Source organism: Dasypus novemcinctus, chromosome 5, assembly GCF_030445035.2.
Source record: "Dasypus novemcinctus isolate mDasNov1 chromosome 5, mDasNov1.1.hap2, whole genome shotgun sequence".
Classification (NCBI taxonomy): Eukaryota; Metazoa; Chordata; class Mammalia; order Cingulata; family Dasypodidae; genus Dasypus; species Dasypus novemcinctus.
In genome coordinates, this window is record NC_080677.1 from 36,514,915 (window position 1) to 36,536,244 (window position 21,330).

At 38.3% G+C, this 21,330-nt stretch overlaps 1 protein-coding gene across 3 annotated transcripts in view; it reads left to right on the forward strand.

The window, feature by feature from the left end:
• Positions 1-21,330, forward strand: part of HYCC1 (hyccin PI4KA lipid kinase complex subunit 1) — a 116,800-nt gene that overhangs the window by 15,984 nt on the left and 79,486 nt on the right. Inside the window, exon 2 of one of the 3 annotated variants that reach the window (XM_058296887.2) lies at positions 19,948-20,077. The exons of the other annotated variants lie outside the window; for them this stretch is intronic. The gene's annotated coding sequence lies outside the window, so the exon portion shown is untranslated. The remainder of the gene's footprint in view (positions 1-19,947; positions 20,078-21,330) is intronic. 3 annotated transcript variants of the gene reach the window in all.

The window sequence follows — 21,330 nt, forward strand, 5'->3', positions numbered from 1 at the left end:
GAGGTGTTTTTTTCACCTCAGCTTTCTGTTTCTGCTCTGGCCAGGAACAAGATTCACAGCAGGCTCTGCTGGCTGAATTCACTGAAGAGAAACCACTCTCCGTACTCCAGTGCACCCTCCCTCTTCCCTTGTAACAGCTGACAGAGAGGAAGAAATCTCTTTCCCTCTAAGTGGGCTACAGTGATCCAGGGGTTTTATCTCAATGTCTTGAGAATGGGGATGGGGGCTATTCCTAGCTGCCACGGGGGTTTAGTAACTCACATTGGTTGTTTCGGGTTCTTGGTCTCTTTGTCCCTTAACCCCTGGGTGCATAGTACTGTCCTGGTCTGCTGACTCCCAAAGCAAAGTCCTTCAGACAGCTTTTGGCCCTTTCTCCATTGTTTTTGTGACAGTTGAGTTCTGCCTGCCTACCCCAATGCCATCTTCCCAGAATTCCTGTACATTTAGTATTATAGAATGACTTGTAGGCTTGGAAATTTAAGAAAATTATGTAAATCTTAGCAGTGCTTAAATTGGGCAAGCAATTATCAACTTTTTAAATCTTTTTGAGTATTTGTTTTTTTTTCATGTAAATGAATGTTTTCTTGGTCAGTTACAGTATTGGTTCTATTTTTTTTTTTTTAATATTTATTTCTCTCCCCTTCTCCCCACCCCTCTATACCCACCCCCCATTGTCAGTTGTCTGTGTCCATTTGCTGTGTGTTCTTCTGTGTCACTTGTATTCTTTTCAGCGGCACCGGAAATCTGTGCCTTTTTTTGTTGCGTCATCTTGCTGCATCAGCTCTCCATGTGTGTGGCGCCAATCCTGGGCAGACTGTGCTTTTTTCACATGGGGCAGCTCTCCTTATGGGGCGTACTGCTTGCTCATGGGGCTCCCCTACACGGGGGACACTCCTGCGTGGCATGGCACTCCTTGCGCGCATCAGCACTGCTTGTGGGCTAGCTCACCACACGGGTCAGGAGGCCCTGGATTTGAACCCTGGACCTCCCATGTGGTAGGTGGACGCTCTGTCAGTTGAGCCAAATCCGCTTCCCTACAGTATTGGTTCTGATCACACACACATACTGTTCTCCCCACCTCTCTGCATTGAGGGCACAAAAATTTGCCAGCCGATTCATTTAAACTAGCAGGGCACTTATATGTCTTTTTTATCTAAATTCCGTAGTTTACTAAACCAGAAAGTTAATCAGTGAAAAATAAGCGTGGATGGAAGTAACTAGAGGTTGTTAGAGTCTAATGAAGCATACTTCTCCCTGCATAAAATTCTGAAATATAGTCTCAGTTGTCCAATATGTAAAAATTTTACATATTTTGTTAGTGATTGTTAGAGCTTTTGTTTCTTGTGGATCTACAGTGTACCAATGCTTTATTTGTATTATTTTGAATCCATAAGACATTCCTAAAAAGTAGATATACACCTTTCATATTTGAGGAAACGTATTTAGTTAGTTTAAATAACTTGCTAAAAAGTGGCTGAGCTAAGTTTCAGATATTACTTTTTTGGACTACGAAGTCCATGTTCTTTTCATTATGCCATGCTGTTTTCTCTATTTAGTGAGCTGAATTAAACACTTGGGGGAGGGGGCAGGGTGAGTCATCTCATAGAAAGGAATGGAAGAGAACATTTAATTATGCTTGCTGAAAATTTTTAAACTATCTTTTTTACTTAAAATGGTTTATTAACGTATTCCTTTTAATACATTTTCTACCATACTTAAAATGTCTAATTTTTAAGTTACTTTTAAAAAAAGATTTATTTTATTATTTATTACCCCCCCCCATTGTTTGTGCTCGCTTTCTATTCTCTTTGTCCATTCACTTTGTGCTCTCTGTGTCTGCTTGTCTTTTCTTTTCGTCTTCTCCTTGGGAGGCACTGGGAACTGATCTGGGGACCTCTGATATGGGAGAGAGGCACTCAATTGCTTGAGCCACCTCAGCTCCCTGGTGTGTAGTGTTTCCATTGTTTCTCCTCTTTGTCTCTTTCATTGCACCAGCTCGTCATGCGGGCCAGCTTACCTTAACCAGGAGGCCCTGGGAAATGAACCTGGGACCTCCCATATGGTAGATGGGAGCCCAGTTGCTTGAGCCACATCTGCTTTCCAACAATTAATTTTTTTTTGGAAATGAGATGCTCTTTTTACCCTTGATAATGATAGGTCAAAGGGAGAGGATGGACAGGCTAAGAAAGGGGACATCAAGAAAAATAAGAGTAAAACTTGTTCTTTTTGACATGAGAACTTCGAATATTTTACGAGTTTTAGTAACACCTTAAAAAGGCCAACCTCTTCATGGAAATCTTATTGAACTGATCATAAGCTGGTAGTCAGTGCAGATATTCTTCATGTCACAAGATTATAAAGCTTCAAAGAGTTTATTGTAATAGAATGTGATTTATTGAATTTGGATTTCATCAGTTGTGAATTAGTTACTAGTGAAAGGGTCAAAGCAGATGTTTCAAGCAGTTTTCTGTAATAGCCTTTTCCTTAGAAACAAAGCATAATTGAAGAAGAAATACTTAAAATGCTTTAGGGATTATACATTCTACAGGACTTTCATTCTAAGTATATTGGGAGGAACCAAGGTAATGTAATTTTTTTGCCATGCTAATTTTAGTCTTATATTCAACTAAGGAGCCATGTCTAGTTTAATTTTATTATACTAATATGAGACTTAAAATTATTGAAAAACTTAAAAAAAAATTTTAGGGAGCAGATGTGGCTCAAGCAGTTGAGTGCCTGATTCCTATATGGGAGGTCCTGGGTTCAGTCCCTGTGCCTCCTTGGAAAAAAAAAAAAGCAAACAACAAGCAAACAAATGAAAAAACCAACTCAGGAGAGCTGATGTGGCTCATTGATTGAGCTCCAGCTTCTCACATAAAAGGTCCCAGGTTCAATCCCTGGCTCTAGTACCTCTAAAAAAAAAAAATTAAAAAAAAAAATTTAGCCTTTACTAAATAAAATTGACTGTTTTTCCAATTAATATGAATCAACATGGTCATACTGAACTATTTATTTCTTCTTGTTATAATTTTTTAAAAACAAGAAAAACAACTGTATTAATATGATCCACTGAGTTTCTGATTGATAAGAATCAAATAGAATTTTATAGTACAGTCCGGATCTGTTGCTTTTGTTATTATGGCCCTATTAGTAGACATTATTGCAGTAACTATGTTTACTTGCTTTTCTCATTGGTATCCAACCCCCTACCCCACCCCACCCCCACCCTCAGCCTCACCATTTTCTAATTGAGCATCTGAGCTTCTGTTGGCAACCTTTGTTAATGGTTGACAATCTCATTCCCATGTATTAAATGGCAGTGACTCATCCTAAGACATTAACCCACAAGTTAGTTGGAATCTGGTTCTCTTTACATTGCTCTCTTACATTATTCCCAACATTGTAGCAGGGAAAACTACTGCTTAGAATGCAAAAATCTTTAAGAAATAAAGTGTGTTTCTACTTGATATTATGCATGGGAAAGAGAGAAAAAAGAGGAGTGAGACATAACAAAATGAGAGAGAATGTTTATCTTGAACTTTTGCATTTTTCATTTTCCTCATAGTATTTGTATTTATTATTATTATCTTTTACTTATACTCTGATTTATCTTGATTTGTTTCAAAAGGGATTAAGGAACACTCACTTCTGTGTTTTTAAGTTTACTCAACTGTCTCCCTTGATAGACTGTTAATCCTTTAAGGTAGGGACTATGGCTATACTAATTTTTGTAAACCTAGTATCTAGGATGTGGTAGACATGTAATAGTTCATGGATAAATAAATGATATTTCAGTAGAAGAAAAGAAAAGCTGGGTTAATTGTTGTAAGCCTAGTTTATTATAGCTTTGGTGGTGTCGCCAGATTTTCTCTAGGATCTTGGTTCAGCTACAAAAAATGAATTTTAAGTGCAAACCAGTTTAGTTAGGCCAGTAATTTATTAAGGAACAGAGAAAAGAGAAATGGGAGAAAATAACAGCTTATTAGTCCCAGGTAGAGAGGAAAGGGGCTGAAAAGAGATCAAAAAGGGCTGATTTATAGACTACAAGTCCCCATTACAGATTACAAATCTCCAGGTTTACTTGTGTGCTGATCCAGGCAGGGGGAAAAAAGGCAAGAACAGGGTGGTTTGGATTTCGCGCTTGCTTTTTAAACCATTAGTTATTCGGCCCCTTTGCTAATGTCAGGGGAGGAATCCCAGTCATTTACTGCTTTGATTGATTACCCTGACCCTCAGTTCCCTGGGAGGGCCCTTGGAGAAATCCGGGGCCTCTCCTTGATTCTGGAGGAAATCCTGTTCCGAATGGGGGTTCTTGAAAGGTTCTTCCAGCAGCCATTTTGTGAGATATTCATGGCCATGTGGGCTTTCTGCCAGGTTCCAGATCTGTCTCTTGATTCCCTAATTAGCCTAATTAGTGTTATATGCTTTGATGCAGCAAAATTTCAAATAACCTTAATTTGCCTATCTCCAAGGAATAGTTTGTCAAGCTTAATGCCAAACCTTAAAACTTCTTATACTTCCCCTAGGCAAGACATGGGAAAGAGAAATTTGCTTGGTTTAAGAGAAAATAATAACTATTAGACTCCTTCTGTGCCCTCCCAATATAGCCAATGGCAAGCAGTTGGCTAATTCTTTAGTTCATTTGAATTTGTTTGTTTTGGCAAGGAGAAAGTGTTAATGTGGTATTTATGTTCTTAAATGTTCAAGAGCTTCTGCCAGTAGACCTGGTTGCTTTTTCAAAGTAGGAAATGAAAGAAGACTGAAGAAAATACTTTCTATATAACATTAATTTGAGTTCATTGTTTGTGCATAATCTTAGCAACATTATTTTGCCTATGTTATAATCAATGGGCAAAACAATATATTGTTGTTTAGCTCATGCTCATTGTTTTGATAGTTGCCATACCATCTGATCATGTGATCAGTTATCCTGATTTCTACAGCCGTTTTCATTACATTCTTCAGCTATAAACTGAATATATGTAATGTTTGCCATTTCTTTCTATTATCATATTTAAATTGGATCAGATAGTTGCAGCATTTATTCAATTCTTTTTTTTAAAGATTTATTTATTTATTTAATTTCCCCCCCTCCCCTGGTTGTCTGTTCTTGGTGTCTATTTGCTGCGTCTTGTTTCTTTGTCCGCTTCTGTTGTCGTCAGCGGCACGGGAAGTGTGGGCGGCGCCATTCCTGGGCAGGCTGCTCTTCTTTTTCACGCTGGGTGGCTTTCCTCACAGGCGCACTCCTTGCGCGTGGGGCTGCCCCACGCGGGGACACCCTTGCGTGGCACAGCACTCCTTGCGCGCATCAGCACTGCGCATGGCCAGCTCCACACGGGTCAAGGAGGCCCGGGGTTTGAACCGCGGACCTCCCATATGGTAGACGGACGCCCTAACCACTGGGCCAAAGTCCGTTTCCCTATTCAATTCTTTTATACTGTTTTGAAATACTTTGCTCAAAGTAAAAAATTCAAACATGTACAAAAGTAGAACACCTTCTATGTCATCATTTGGAAGCAGTTTACCAGAGTTCTGCAAGTAAACTAAATTAACTAGTGAACTTGAGTAAAAGTCTTAATCTCAGAGATATAAATAAATAATAAAGCAAAACAAGACAAAACAGACAACAAACCTAGCTTAGAGGCAAGTAAGCATTTTGATCTAATTTGGGCATTTAAACTTCAATTCACACCCATACATTTCTGGAATACCCTTGTTACCAGTATGTAGGCATTGTGTTAAATGCCAGTGATACGCTTAACACAGTTTTTCTTTTCCTTCCTTCCAGTTGTTGAGAAAAATACTGAAACCAAGAATTTCCTCAAAATCACATGCTGGCAAGTGGCAGAGCTGGGTCTAATTATGAGTTCACGACTTTCACTCCAGAACCTTACCATATTCTTTCTACAACCCTGTATTTTTCAACCTGACTGCAAATCAGAATCTTCCAAATAATTATTTGCTTTCCCCTACCAGTTTATTTTAGAATGAAAATATTGTAGTTTTCAAATGAGAATGGAAATAGTAGGAAGAAGAAAAAGAATAAAAGAATAAATTATTCCCAAGAAAGAGTATTATCTTTGAACTCTTATATGTCCTGGGGGTAGGGTTGTTGATAACATGTATGGTTAATGAGAGTGGAAGCTCTGGATTTGGGCTCAAATGGGTTCTAACCCTAATTCAACCATTTACTAGTGTGTGACCTGGGTAAGTTATTTCTGTAAGCCTCAGCTTTCTTTCTTTTTTTGGTAAAATGGAAATTATAGTAAATTACCACTAGAATTGTGGAGATTAAATAAAAATTCCCATAAATCACTTAGCACAATGCCAGATATATAAGTGCTTGAGGGATGTTAGTCATTATCATATTATCCACGGAACATCATATATCGTCATGGATATCTGTCATTGACACATTTGACTCACACTGTTTTCCAAATATATTCCCAATGATGCCCTTTGTGTTTGGACAGTAAAGTGTGCCATGATCAGATACACTGAGGAGAAGTTCTGAACACATTCTAAATTCTAAGTACTTTTCTTGGAAATTCAAATAGATATTTAGTGTATTAAAGTCTCTGAAAAGTTCTTCAATTAAAAAAGTAAACAAACCTTTTTAACTTTGTTGTATAGTTAAACTTTTACAGAAAAGCCTTTGCTTCCTCAGCATAACTTAAATATATTCCAGAACCATTTTTCTCCTAACATCATTTAAGGAAAGACTGCCTGTACTATACTTGCATTTACCTAGTTTAGTGAATGAATACAGTGATCCTTTTAATTTTTCTTGATTGCCTATAAAGTATGATGTATAATTAGAAGGATTCAGGACTTTGGGATTCTAGTAATATTTCTGTAACTAATTAGGAGAGTGATCTTGTGTTTAACCTCTGTCTGAGCCTTGATTTCCTAGCAAGGTGGTTAGACTAGATGTCTATGTTTCTTTTCTTTAACCTCTGAAATTCCAAATTGTTGAACTTTACAGAAATTTAAAAGAATGTATCTTTTTTTCCTTAAATGAGTTCAATGACTGTAAGCAATGAGTTATACTAAAGATATAACCAGCCTTGCAAATAGTATTCTAGGGATAGAAGCTATTTTCCTGAGGTTCCTGATACCAAACTCATTATAGAAATGAACAAACAAAACTACAGAAGGTTTGGGAAATTTGGTCAAAGTTCTTTGAGCATTCAAATTGTGTATATGGTAAGGAGTTTTTCTTGTTCTGTTTTGTTTTTACAGCTTACTTTAGATTGCTTTGTCTTATTCAAGTGAAAATAAAATCTATTAATCTATCTGTTAAATAGAATTTTGAAAAAGTTTCTGAAACCAATACTAGTAACAATACCTATTCATTTATCATTCTACAATTTAAAGCCAGGGGTTCTTAACCTTTTTTGTTCCATAGACCCCTTTGCCAGTCAGGTGAAAACCACAGACCCCTTACTAAATCTACACTATATTGTGTATTATTTAATAAATATATCACACCTGTACCAACATGTTCCCCCAAGAATAATGTTATTTTGAATTTTCAATTCAAGCTCACAGACTCTCAGAAATCTTTCCATGAACACTTTGGGTGAGGGGGGGGGGGGTCCATGGATCCCTGGTTAAGAACCTCAGATTTAGAGTGTTTTCATATTTTCTCCTCGTAAGTGTTATGTGTGGTAGGTAGGACAGTTATTATTTTCCACATTTCAGCATCACCTACTAGGCAAGTTACTTAAACTTTCTGAGCCTTAGTATCTTCATTTGCTTGGTCACATTGGTATAATTGGTGGAAATAGAATTTTGGTCCCATCTGTCTTTCAGGCTTTTCTCTTTTAAGTTCTTCATTATACTTGAATTGTAAATATATTGTGCTCTCTTGTAGGTGTCACTCATTCAACTTTTTGTCCTAAATATTTCTATTAGTGCAGCCCAATATGGCTTTAACTTTTTAGTGGTTGTAATTACACTTTAAAATCCTCCTGAAAAAAAAAATTCTCTTATACTTACTGTTTCCTTAAGCACCTAAATTATTTTTTCTATATATTGTCAGGTCTACCCCATCCTTTTTGTCCAGCTCATTTTTTAGATTCAGTTATATGATCTTCATTTAATTCCCATTCACTTTCATCTTTTTTATTTCAAGATTTATTTTATTTATGTCTCTCCTTTCCCCCCCCCCCCATTGTCTGCTGTGTCTGCTTGCTGTGCATTCTTCTGTGTCCGCTTGTACCCTCAGCGGCACTGGGAAACTGTCTCTTTTTTGTTGTGTGATCTTGCTGCATCAGCTCTCTGTGTGTGTGGCAGTACTCCTGGGTAGGCTGTGATTTTTTTCACGCCAGGCGGCTCTCCTTGCAGGGGGCACCCCTGTGTGGCACGGCACTCCTTGCGTGCAGCAGCTCTGCATATGGGCCAGCTTATCACATGGGTCAGGAGACCCTGGGTATTGAACCCTGGACCCTCCCATATGGTAGGCAGACACTATCAGTTGAGCCACGTCTGCTTCCCCAATTTCATCTTTTAAGATTAAGAAACAAACAAAAAAGATTAAGTACATGATGCTAAGCTATTAGAGGGACATCTTTTTCTGTAGGTGTTAACATGCTAAAATTTGAGAGAGTAGGAATTGAACTGGCACAGGTTCTTTGTCTTTGGTAGTGATAGATCTCATTTAGTTATGAACTAAACAAGAAAACTGTTCTATTAACTATTGAAGCTATTTTTTAAAGTGGATTATGTATTTTTTAATAATTCAGATATCTTTTAATAAAGTACAGTTTTATGAAGTTTTGGTAATCTTAGCAGCAGTGTCAATGTCTCTTCCTATTGTATTTGTAGCAGCAAACTTTAAAATCTGCAAATTTAAGTTTGAAATGCAAAATATGATATACCAACTGAAAGGCAAAATTCTTAAAGGTGAGATTAAATTGTACATTAATGTTGATATGGAATAAAAATTAACTAAGATGGGACAGTTATTTATAATCAATACAATAGTTTGTCTAGAATATTTGGAGAGTTCAGAAAGAGACTCATGTATGGAAATTTAGTACATATTTAAGATATTTAAAATCAGTAGGAAAAGGATACAATGAATGGTGTTAGTATACTTTATTTATTAGGGGAGAATAAGTTAGATTCATACTTTATATCATGAGTGCGGGTACATGCATACATTTAAAAAAAAATTCCAGGAATTGATTTTTTTCTTCTTCTAAGATTTATTTTATTTATTTCTCTCTCCTTCCCCCCATTGTCTGCTCTCTGTGTCCATTTGCTGTGTGCTCCTCTGTGTTTGACTGCATTATCCTATGGCACTGGGAAACTGCGTCTCTTTTTTGTTGAGTTATCTTGCTGCATCAGCTCTCCGTATGTGTGGCGCCACCCCTGGGTAGGCTGCGCTTTTCTCATGTGGGGCAAGTCTCCTTATGGGGCACATTCCTTGCGCATAGGGCACCCTTACTTGGGGGCGCCCCTGTGTGGCATGGCATTCCTTGTGTGAGGCAGCACTGCATGTGGGCCAGCTCACCACATGGGTCAGGAGGCCCTGGGGATAGAACTCTGGACCCTCCTTATGGTAGATGGGCACTCTATCAGTTGAGCCACGTCCACTTCCCTTGATGTTTTGTGGAATGTAAAATTGTGACAACACTAGAGAAAAACATTGGAGGGTCCAATTTTGTGAAAGAAAACTTGGACATTATTGCTGTTATTTTGTTAATAATGCACAGTAATAGAAACCTTTTTGTTTTTTTTTCTCCCTATTTTAAAAAAAAAGTTACATTGAAAAAATATAAGAGATCCCCACATACTCCCACCCCCCTCACCCCACTCCTCCTAAATCAACAACCTTTTGTTTTATACTTTTGTTTTATACTCAGTGGGTACTCAGGTGCTTGTTGAATTATTGATGTTGCAATTTGCAGGTATAGTAATATTGACTATTTTAAAAAATATATTTATTTATTTCTCTCCCTTCCCCCCATTGTCTGCTCTCTGTATCCACCTGCATTCTCGTCAGCAGTATCGGGAATCTGTGTCTCTTTTTGTTGAGTCATTTTGCTGCGTCAGCTTTCTGTGTGTGCAGCACCACTACAGGGCAGACTGTGCTTTTTTCATGCGGGGCAGCTCTCCTTACCGGGTGCACGCCTTGCCTGTGGGGCCCCCCTATGCGGGGGACACCCCTGCACAGGGGACAGCCCTGTGTGGCACGGCACTCCTTTTGCACATCAGCACTGTGCATGGGCCAGCTCACCACAAGGGTCAGGAAGCCCTTGGGTTTGAACCCTGTTCCTCCTATGTGGTAGGCGGATACTCTTGTCAGTTTAGCCAAATCTGCTTCCCTGACTTTTTTTTTATATATATAAAAATATTGAGTGACTTATACCTTTACATGACCTCCCACTCTGTGTCTGATTTTGCCTAGTACTCTTTTCTTTCACTAAGGTCCTGTTCTTGCTTACAGTCTGGATAAATTGTGTGAGCTGGACAGAGGATGAATTACACATTTGTCAACTTGAGGTCCTGGTTTAGTGAATATGCAAAAGACATTTCTAATCACTATGGTACTTACCATTCAGTTGTACAATAATCATGTCAATGAATGCTGTTAAGGTAATTTTTGTTGTCTGAAGCTTTTTATACTGATCTCTAAAACTCTGTCAACATAAACTTTACAAATTGTATCCTAGTTAACAGGGTGTTTGCTGAGTTAATATTTGAGTCATTTAGTATATATCATAATTATACTTTGTAAAATACGGTTTAAACATTTTGGGAAATCTTACTTTAGTCAATAGTTGCTGTTGTCAATTTCTACCTCATATTAAATTTTAAATCATTCAATTTGTGGTATTTATTTAGTCTAATGTACAATATATTAGTGGACTCTTTTAGAATTATTTGAAAATTCTAATAAGATATTTTCTAAGCCTTTTTTATCTAAATCAATCAGTGTTTAAAACAATCAGCCATATGTTTCTATTGTGGCTCACAGAAGCAGTGCCTTAGTTCTCTCTTCATAATTTACTTTTACCAAGTTGCCATTACCAACCCATATACCTCATCAACATGAGCTATGAATTTTTCCTGGGTAGGCTGTAAAAAGCTGAGGAGTAACAGGAAGACATGACAGAATAGCAAAGGTAGGGAGTTTGGAATGGAATGGTTTTTTTTTTTTTGGAGAATAGTGGTAAGTAAAATTTGGATAGGGAAATTATGGCCATATTATAGGGAGAGTTTGAACCTGATGTAGAAAATTATCATGATATGTTCAAGAGAAAATTGGTGGTTCAGGAGGAGCAGTCTGGTAGTAACATGCATATTGCATTGGAGAAGGGAAGAAACCAGGAGTAGAAAGGCTATGTGAACAATGCATATATAGGGAAACGGACTTGGCCCAGTGGTTAGGGCGTCCGTCTACCATATGGGAGGTCCGCGGTTCAAACCCCGGGCCTCCTTGACCCGTGTGGAGCTGGCCATGCGCAGCGCTGATGCGCGCAAGGAGTGCTGTGCCATGCAAGGGTGTCCCCCGCGTGGGGGAGCCCCACGCGCAAGGAGTGCGCCCGTGAGGAAAGCCGCCCAGCGTGAAAAGAAAGAGCAGCCTGCCCAGGAATGGCGTCGCCCACACTTCCCGTGCCGCTGATGACAACAGAAGCGGACAAAGAAACAAGACGCAGCAAATAGACACCAAGAACAGACAACCAGGGGAGGGGGGGAAATTAAATAAATAAATAAATCTTTAAAAAAAACAAAAAAACAAAAAAAAACAAAAACAATGCATATATAGATGATAAAGGCCCAGACTATGTGTTTGTGGTGGAGAGGGAAAGCAGATGGTAAATACGACAGGCATTCTGAAGGATGAAATTATTTCTTTATTCAGCAAATATTTATTAAATACTTATACATATCTTTATGCTTGTAATATCTGGATTTAACTTTGCCTGTAATTACTGACACAATTTTAAATTTTAAAATTATGTACACTGGTGGTGAAGTTCTTAATATTCTCTTATTTGTCATTTTAAAAATAAGTAACTTAATAGACTCTGACTTCGCAGGGCAAACCATTGTCTGGAAAACTGGAGCGAGAGGTGTAGATACCTAGAATCACAGTTTATTGGGATCAGAAGCCTAAGAGCAGAAGCCTGCTACTGGAGCCAGTATTGCTGTAATACTTAATTACTTAGACCTTTCCGGGGAAAGCCAAAGACAATAGGGGAGACAAAAATAAGGACACCAGAAGAAATTTTAGCCTCCTTTACAGCGAAAGCAAATAGTAAAAACAGCCTAATTCCTAGCTGTATAAACATAAAACCTCATACTAACGGTCTGTTTACTGAGTTCTGTTTAATGAGTGTTTCCTCTCTAGCTTTCAACAAAAATTACAAGGGTTACTAAAATGCAAAATACACAGCCTGAGAAGATGGAACAAGCATCACAATCAGATTCAGATAAGATAGAGATTTTTGGAATTATCAGATTGGGAAATTAAAATAAATTAGGATTAATATGCTGAAGATTCTCTTGGGAAAAGTGGACAACAGCAAAGACATATGGGTAATGTAAGCAGAGGATAGAAACTCTCAGAAAGTATCAAAAGGAAATGTTAGAAATAAAAAACACTAACAGAAATGAAATGGACCCATGAGTAGACTGGAGATAGTAGAGGAAAAAAATCAGGGAGTTCAAAGATATGTTGATAGAAACTTCCCAAATTGAAAAGCGAAGAGAGAAATGAATGCAAAAGAAAAAAAAAGGGAAAAGAATATTCATGTACTGTGGGATAATTACAAAAGGTATAACATATATATGTTAAGTATACCGGAAGGAGAAGGAAGTGAGAAAGGAACAAAGGTATTTGAAGTAATAATGGCCAAGAATTTCTCCAAATTAATGACAGACAACAAGCCACAGATTCAGGAAGCTTAGAAAATTCTGAGCAAGATAAATACCAGAAAATCCACACCTAAGCATATCATATTCAAACTGCAGAAGATAAAGACAAAGAGAATATCTTGATAGAAGCCAGTGAAAAAACAAACAAACAAACCTCAACAACCAAAAAACCTCAAACATCTAATCTTTTGAGGAACAAGGGTAAAAATTATATAAGATTTCTCTTCAGAAATAATGCATGCAAGGAGAAAGTGGAGTGAAATATTTAAAATGCTGAAAGGAAAAGCCCACCAACCTAGAATTATATATTCAACAAAATTATATAATTATATAATATATATATAAAATAGTGAAGGAGAAATTATTGCTGGAGAGGATTGTGGGAAGGTATCATTGTAGAGAGCTCCAGGACTAAGTTTTTCTACCAAAATAACTCTTAAAACAAGCAGGAACTGTCTGAAACAACTATTTTAAAACTCCAAAGGCCAGAAATAAACATTGTTCAGCACCTAGGGAGAAGTGGGAAGAAAAGGCTGATAAATTATGATAAAAATTATTAACTGTGCAGTGGCTTCCAGTGCCCATTCCCCCACTCTTGTGGCAGCCTGCCATGGATTCCAGACTCTGGCTAGCTGCTAGTGACAGAAAGGGACAGAAAAATCCTCTTCCCCAAGAACCAGGTAGGCACTGCTCATCACTGATCACAACTTTTGATTAGCGAATTTGGATTGCTGGGTCTGAGGGTAGCCATTGTTTCAACCAGCCCTGGACAAAGGCATCGTTTTAACCTCCCTGGACAAAGGCAGTGGCAACCATTATTTCAGCCAACTCCTGGATGAGGTGGTAGCAGTGGAGACTTAAAGATGCTATGCATCTGCATGGCTGTGATGGACAGTTAATTGAGGGGCTGCATTTCCTGAGTCTGTACTCCCTTCGTGGGTCTCTGGCTTGGAAAGACTGACTTGGGAAAGTCCTTTCCATTGTACCTTCCTCCCAGAATTTGCCAGGCAGGCAAAAGCAGCATAAGACAACAAAAGGAATGTAAATACATCTGTAGAGGCAGACAGTTTGGGAAAAGTCCTGCCAACTTCCAACAAGTGGGAGAGGGAAGTCTCTCTCCTGGGAAAGAGAAGAGACAGTCAAACCCCCATAAACTGATGAGTGCCAAAACAACTAACAAAGTTGCCCTGGGCAAGACAGAGGCTAAGAAAAATGGGAAAAATACTGCACACTGCATTTGCCTTTGCAACCCTCCTAACAAGAAGGCTGAAGCTCAAGAAAATCTGTCCTATCACCAGCTGATTACCAAACCAAGAAACAGACATCTCAGGGAGTAGATTCCAGAGATACATTTTAAAATATTAAAATGTACAGTGTGCAAACAAGAGTACAAGACAAAAACAGGAAATGATGACTGCATCCAGAGAAAGAAGATAAAAATCCAGTAAATACCAAGAAAGAAGAGAATGTAGACGAAACAAACAAAGCCTTTAAGAAAATGATTTAAAAAGTGCTCAAGGAGGTGAAAGGAAATACAGAGAAAGAAGTAAAGGATATCAGGAAAACAATGAATGAGTCATATGAGAACCTAAATAAATAGAAATTTTTAAAAAGGAATCAAACAACTACTGGGATTGAAGGCCACAATAACTGAAATGAAAAATGCCCAGGAGAATTTCAAGAGCATATTGGAGCTGGTAGAAGAAAGAATCAATCAACTTGAAGACAAGATACTTGAAATGAGTCAGGCTGAGAACCAGAAAGAAAAAAGAATTAGAAAAAGCAAAATTAATCCAAGACACTCTGGGACACCATGAAGTGCACCAATATACACATTATGAGAGTTCCAGAAGAAGAAGAGAGAAAAAGGGGCAGAAGGAATAATCAAGAAATGACAAAGAACTTCCTAAACTCAGCAAAAAACATGAGTATGCACATCCAAATATCCAGAGACCATCAGAAATGATAAACATGAAGAAAAAATAAACCCCATCATATACTGATCCCTTTCAAATACAAGGAGAGAGTTCTGGAATGCTGTAAGAGAAAAGTAGCATGTTACATACCAAGTAGTCCCAATTAGATTGCATGACAATTTCTTATCATAAACTATGGCAGCAAAAAGGCAGTGGGTTGAAATACTTGAAGTGCTGAAAGAAAACAGTTGCCAGCCAAAAAATGTGTATTTGGTGAAACTTTCTTTCAAAACTGAGGGAAAGATTAAGATATTCTCAGATAAACAAAAGCTGAGGGAGTTTATCACCACTAGGCTTTCCCTCAAACATTGATAAAGGGAGTCCATCAAACTGAAAGGAAAGGACATCAGATAGTAGTTCAAAGTGACATAAAGAAATAAAGACTTGTGGTAAAGGTAACCATTTCAGTAATTATAAATATCTGGCATTGTTGTAGTGTATTGTTTGGTATGTAACTCTACTTCTGACTTCCTGTAGGTGCTGAAATGCAAATGCATTAAAAGGAATGATAAATCTATAGTTTTGGACATACAATGTTAAAAGAAAGAAATGGTAATAAGTACAAAAAATAGTGGGGGACAGAGGGGTATAGGAAAAGTTTATGTACATGATATTGAAGCTAAGTTGCTATTAAACTGAATATGATGGTTATATATTTAGGCTATTAACTTTAAACCCTGTGGTAAACACAAAGAAAATGGAAGGAAAAATACATGTAGTTAAAAATGAGAAGGCACTCATTATGGCATGACGAAAAATCAAATAAATATAAAAGGCATTAATGGAAATTAGGGACAAAAATAATATAAGACTTACAAAGGCTGATTAACAAACTGACAGCAGAACGTCCTATATTATCAATAGTAACTCTAAATGTAAATGGATTAAATTATTTAGTCAAAAGGCAGAGATTGGCAGAATACATAAAACAGCAACAACAACATTATCTGACTATATGCTGTTTGAAAAAGACTCACCTTAAATTCAAAGATATAAGTATGTGGAGGGTAAAAGAATGGAAAAATATACCATGCAAGTAAGAACCAAAAGAGAGCTGGGGTGGCTATACTAATATTGGATAAAATAGACTTTAAGTCAAAAACAGTTATGAGGAACAAAGATGGTCATTGGATACTGATAAAAAGGATAATTTAATATTAAAATATATCAATTATAAATATATATGCATGTAACAGCAGGGCCCCAAAATATAGGAAGCAGATATGACAGATTTGAAGGGAGAAATTGATGGTTCTACATTATTAGTAGGAGATTTTAAGACATCACTTTCAATAATGGGTAGACCATCTAGTCATATGATCAGTAAGGAAGTTCAAGACTTGAATGATAATGTATAAACCAACTGATCTAGCAGACATAAAAAGAACCCAACAAAAAGCAGAATACACATTGTTCTCAGCTGCACATAGATCAAAGCAATTTATAGATTCAATTCAATCCAAATAAAAATTCCAACCACCTTCTTTGCAGAAATGGAAAAGCCAATCATCAAATTTAAATGTAAGGGTAAGTGGCCCCAGATAGCTAAAGCCATCTTGAAAAAGAAGAATGAAGTTGGAGGATTCACACTTTTGATCTTAGTAACTTATTCACAATAGTCAAAAGATGGAAGCAATCCAAGTGTACATCAACCAATGAATGGATTTTAAAAAGTGGTCTATCTATATAATAGAATATTATTTGGCCATAAACAAGAATGAAGTCCTGATACATACGATAACAAGGATGAAACTTGAAGACATTATGTTGAGGGAAATATGCCAGACACAATAGAAGAAATATTTTATGATCTCACTGATTTGAAACTGTTATAATAAAACTCATGGAATCAGAGTCTAGAATATAGCTTATCAGAGGATGGGTTAGGGATAGGGAATTCCAATGTACTGGGTTTGGAATGATGGGAATGTTTTGATAATGGATGGTGGTGATGGTAGCACAACATTGTGAATGCAGTTAATAGCACTGAAATATATAACTGAATATGCGGGGAAATGTTAGATTGTATATATGGTAACAATAAAAAATTTAAAAAAAAATCTCTGGAACTATACTACACTGAGAACCCTATGTTAAACTATGGATTTTAATTAATAGTACAGTTATAAAAATGTGCTATCACAAATTGTAACGAATGTTCTCCATCAATGTTTTTGGTGATGGCGTGGTATATGTGAATCCTGTATTTTATGCATGATTGTTCTGTAAACCCACAATTTCTCCAATAAAAAAATAAAAATCAAAGAAAAAAAATGTAGGAGAGAGTGATAACATAAGACAGCCTCTGGAAAAGTCTCTCCTCAGAATCAACAGCTAATATGAGAAATCCTGCATGCTTGGATGTCTGGAGTATAACAGACTGGAGAAGGACTCCACAGTCACTGAACTGAAGAAAAAGAATAAACACCAAAATTGGGTGAGAGGCCAATCTGGACCTCTCTCCCTCACTTTGCCCCATGAAGCTTGGTTGTCACATAGAGACAGCACGGCTTGTGGAGAGAGGAAATAAGGAAACAAAAGTAGAAAAAGCAAAACAAATATTGCAAAATAAAACCATTTATGATAAACACCATTTATATGATTTATATATATCTACGAAAGTGTTTAACCTAGGTTTCTAGACCCTCTTGCTACAGATGGAGACCATAAAGCCACTCTCAGCAGAGAGTTAGAACTCCACACGTATTCAGGCTCAGGGACTCAAGTCCACAGAGACCCAGAGTAGAACACAAACAGTTGAGCATCACATACAAAAGTGCCCCCAGGAGATAAAGAGACCGTGGCAGTGGGAAGCGGACTTGGCCCACTGGATGGGGCGTCCGTCTACCACATGGAAGGTCCACGGTTCAAACCCCGGGGCCTTCTTGACCCATGTGGAACTGGCCCATGCACAGTGCTGATGCATGCAAGGAATTCCCTGCCATACAGGGTTGTACCCCACATAGGGGAGCCCCACGTGCAAGGAGTGCGCCCCATAAGGAGAGCCGCCCAGTGCGAAAGAAAGTTCAGCCTACCCAGGAATGGTGCTGCACACACGGAGAGTTGACGCAGCAAGATGACGCAACAAAAAGAAACACAGGGAAACGGACTTTGGCCCAGTGGTTAGGGCGTCCGTCTACCACATGGGAGGTCCGCGGTTCAAGCCCCGGGCCTCCTTGACCCGTGTGGAGCTGGCCCATGCGCAGTGCTGATGCGCGCAAGGAGTGCCCTGCTACACAGGGGTGTCCCCCGCGTAGGGGAGCCCCACGCGCAAGGAGTGCACCCATAAGGAGAGCCGCCCAGCGCGAAGGAGGGAGCAGCCTGCTGAGGAATGGCGCCGCCCACACTTCCCGTGCCGCTGACGACAACAGAAGCGGACAAAGAAACAAGACGCAGCAAAAAGACACAGAAAACAGACAACCGGGGGAGGGAAGGGGAATTAAATAAATAAAAATAAAATCTAAAAAAAAAAAAAGAAACACAGATTCCCGTGCCGCTGACAACAACAGAAGTGGACAAAAAGAACACACAGCAAATGGACACAGAGAACAGACAACTGGGACGGGGGGGGGGGGGGGGGGGGGGGCGGGGCGGGAAAGGGGAGAGAAATTTAAAAAAAATGAGACCATGACAGAACTGATGGCAAGAGGTGCACACGCTCCATCCAGTCTCTGTTTGCCAGACCACCTAAATGCAAAATGGAACTTTCTGAATTGACTGCACCTGGCTCCCCAGGACAGGCCCCTATGGGGAAAGAACTGAAGGCAGAAAAGCCTCATGGAAAAAAAAAGATGGGGGTGCACTGAACTGTTGTAAGACAGGACTGACTGGTCTCAGAACTGAAAAGTATTAATATAATGAAAAGAGGACACTGAGTTGTGGGGAGAATTTAAACAAATCTTAGGAGTTGGGGAAAAAAAACTCTGCTCTTAACCAGAACAGATCAAGATTCCAGAGAAGGAGAAGATAACAGGAAAATTCTCCTGGAGGTGAAACAATTGCATGCAGAAAGGGCAATTACATATCCAGGGCAAAAATCACATGCAAAAGAGATGAGAAAATATGAACTGTTAAACACAGGCCCCTCTGAAGGTCCAGAATCAGTTGAATCAAGTGTAAAGAAGAACCTTAACACAAAACTAATCAACCGTAAAACCCTAGACAACAGGGAGAGACTGACTTTCAGAGTTCAATCATCAAAATAATCAGATGCCCACACATCAGCAAAAAATTTCAAGCCACACTGAGGAACAGGACAATACAGCTCAGTCAATAGAACAAATTAAAACTTAAAAGGACACACGGAGTTTGGATCAACTGATCAAAGATTTGTTAGGAGTTCAAGTAAATCTCCTAAATCAATTCAAGGAGATGAAGGAAATAAACTATGGATAGAAATAAACTAATGGTGGCTATGGAGCTAAAGGATATTAAGACAATATGTGAGTCTAAAAAAGAATTTGAAAAGGAATCATAACAAATTATGGTAAGGAAAGGCACAATAATGGAAATTAAAAGTACACTACAGTTATACAACAGCAGATCAGGCAGAAGAAAGAACAGCAGACTACAAGACAGGATGATCAGAATCCTGCAGTCAGAAGTACAGAGAGAAAAGAATAGAAAAAATTGAGCAGTGTCTCAGGAATTTGAGTGACAACATGAAATGTAAAAATGAATGCATTGTGAGTGTCCCAGAAAAGTAAGAGGGGAAAGGGGGCAGAAAGAATATTTGAGGATATAATGGTTGAACATCTCACAGTTGTTAGGAAAACATAAATTTGTGTGTTAAAGAAATACAACATACTCCAAACAAAATAAACCCTAATAGACCTACTCTGAGACACATGCTAATCAGAATGTCAAATGCCAAAGATAAAGAGAGGATTGTGAAGGCAGTAAGAGAAAAGTGATTCATCACACACGAGGGATCCTCAATAAGACTAAATACAAATTTCTCATCAGAAAGCATGGAAATGGGGAAGGCAATGGTATGATATTTTTAAAGTACTGAAAAAGAAAAACTGCCAGCCAAAAATTCTTTATCCAGCAAAACTGTCTGTGTTTAAAATATTCACAGATAAACAGAAACAGAGTTTGTCAACAAAAGACTTGCCCTATAAGAATTACTAAAGGAAGTTCTGCAGTTTGAAAGAAGACAGGAAAGAGCCTCTTGGATTAATGTGAAGAAGTAAAGCTCTTCAGTAAAGGTAATAAAATGGTAAATGCAAAATTCAATAGTAGTGTATGCTCAATATATCTCTATAATTTCTCTGAGAGTCAGAATACAGTTGAACAGGAAAAGTCATATTTCCTGACCATGGACACACAAAATATAAAGAGGTAATATGGAATGAAAGTGATATACAGAGAGGGAATGGAGGCATGGGAGCAGAGAATTAGAATACTATTGAAGCTAAGTTGGTGTCTTTTCAGATTAGTAGTTTATAAACATAGGGATACGAAGGTATAATATAAAATCCAGAGTAACCACAAAGAAAATATTTTAAAATATACAGAAACAGAAATGGGAAAGGGATCAGAAAGATGCATCACAAAAGATCAACTATACAATAAGGGGGGCAGCAATAAAAAGAGATTTAAAAAATATATGACATATAAAGATCAAAGGACAAAATGGCTGAAATAAGGACTGCCTTTACAGTAATAACATTGCATATGAATGGATTAAACTCCCCAATCAAATGACACAAATTGGCAGAATGGATTAAAAAAACATGATTCAACTACAAGTTGTTTCCAAGGGACACGCCTAAGACCCAAAGATACATTTAGGTTGAAAGTGGAAGCATGGAAAAAGATAGCTATACAAATATTAAAAAAAAAAAAAAAAAGACCTGGGATAGCTATTCTTTTCTTCTTCCTCTTCATTTTCTCTTAAATGTTACATTAAAAAAATATGAGGTCCCCATATACCCCCTACCCCAGCCCTCCCACATCAACAACCTCTTCCATCATTGTGGCACGTCCACTGCACCTGGCGAATGCATTCTGGAGCACCGCTGCACCACATGGACAGTGGTCCACATTGTAGTCCACACTCTCCCCCTGTCCACCCAGTGGGTCTTGGCAGGACATGCAACATCCAGTATCTGTCCCTGCAGCACCACCCAGGACAACTCCAAATCCTGAAAATGCCTCCCACACCATATCTCTTCTTCCATCTCCCTATCATTAGCAGCCACTTTGGCCACCCTCTCCACATCACTACTACAGTTTCTTCCCTTACTAATCACAATAGTGCCCCAGCAGAACACCAGTAAGTCTACTCTAATCCATACTCTATTCCTCTATCCTGTGGACCCTGGGATGGTTATGTCCTACATCAAGAGGGGGCTTATATTCCACACGGATGATGGAAGCAGTTCTCCTACTTGTAGCTGTAGGCACTCTTGGCTCCCTGGTGTGGTGGTTGACCCTCTTCACCTTTCTGTCAGCTGGC